Source organism: Orycteropus afer, unplaced genomic scaffold (genome assembly GCF_000298275.1).
Source record: "Orycteropus afer afer isolate SDZICR_OR568_19922 unplaced genomic scaffold, OryAfe1.0 scaffold00052, whole genome shotgun sequence".
Lineage (NCBI taxonomy): Eukaryota > Metazoa > Chordata > Mammalia > Tubulidentata > Orycteropodidae > Orycteropus > Orycteropus afer.
Window position 1 is genome coordinate 12,224,226 of NW_006921639.1, and position 1,546 is coordinate 12,225,771.

Consider the following 1,546-nt stretch of genomic DNA (forward strand, 5'->3'; position numbering starts at 1 on the left):
AACCACTGTACCACCAGAGTTCCTTATTAGCAATTAGAGAGATGCAAATCAAAACAACAATGAGATACCATCTCACCCCAGCATTAATAACAAAAATTAAAAAAAAAAAAAAACAGAAAACAACAAATGCTTGTGAGGGCATAGGGAGACTAGAACCTTCATGTACTACTGGTGGAACTGTAAAATGGTGCAACCATGTAGGAAACAGTATGGAGCTTCCTTTAAAAATTAGAAATAAAAATACCATGATCCAGCAATTCCACCACTAGGTATATATCCTACAGAAATAAAAGCTGTGACATGAACAGATATGTGCACACCATGTTCAAATCAGTATTATTCACAACAGCAAAAAGATGGAAAACAACCTAAGTGCCTACCAATGGGTGAATGGGTAAACAATCTATGGTATATACACACAATGGAACACTCTGCACCATTAAAGAATAATGATAAATCTGCAAAACACTGCATCACATGGGTGAACCCAAAGGACATTATCCTGATTGAAAGTAGTAGTCAATCACAAAAGGACAAAAATTGTATGAGACCACTATGTAAAGAGTTTACACACAGGAAGAAACATTCTTTAAAGTTTACCAGGAATGGGAAGGGAAGGTAGGTAAATCACTAACTACAAGGTGTTGTTGTTAGGTGCCATCACATTGACTCCAACTCATAGCAACCCTACATACAACAGAACAAAACACTGCCCGGTCCTGTGCCAGCTTCACAATACTTGCTGTACGAGAGCCCATCCTTGTTGCAGCCACTATGTCAATCCATCCCATTGAGGGCTTTCCCCTTTTTCACTGACTCTCTACTTTACCAGATATCTTTCTCCAGAGAATGGTCCCTTCTGACAACATGATGAAAGGAACTCAAACGAAATCTGGCCATTCTCACCTTCAAGGAGCATTCCGCCTGCACTTCTTCCAGACAGCTTTGTTAGTTCTTCTGGCAGTCCAAGGTACTTGCACTGTCCTTTGCCAACATCACAACTCAAAATCTTCCTTATTTATTGTCCAGCTCTCACATGCATATGAGGCAACTGAAAATACCATGGCTTGGGTTAGGCGCACCTTAGTCTTCAAAGAGACATTTTTGCTCTTCAGCACTTTAAAGAGATCTTTTGCGGCAGATTTGTCCAGTGCAATACATCATCTGATTTCTTAACTTCTGCTTCCATTTGTGTTGATTGTGGCACCAAGTAACATGAAATATTTGAAAACCTCAATCTTTTCTCCATTTATCATGATGCTGCTTATTGGCCCAGTTGTGAGGATTTTTGTTTTCTTTACATCGAGATGTAATCCACACTGTAGTCTTTAATCTTCATCAGTAAGTGCTTCAAGTCATCCTCACTTTCAGCAAGCAAAATTGTGTCATCTACAAATCACAGGTTCTTTTTTTTTCCTTCTTTTTTTTTTTTTTTCCTTTTTTTTATTGTGATTTGGGTGAAGATTTACAGAGTAAATTCACTTTCCATACAGCAGTTCACAAATACTTTGTCTCATGTCATTGACCACAGTTTACCACAATGCAA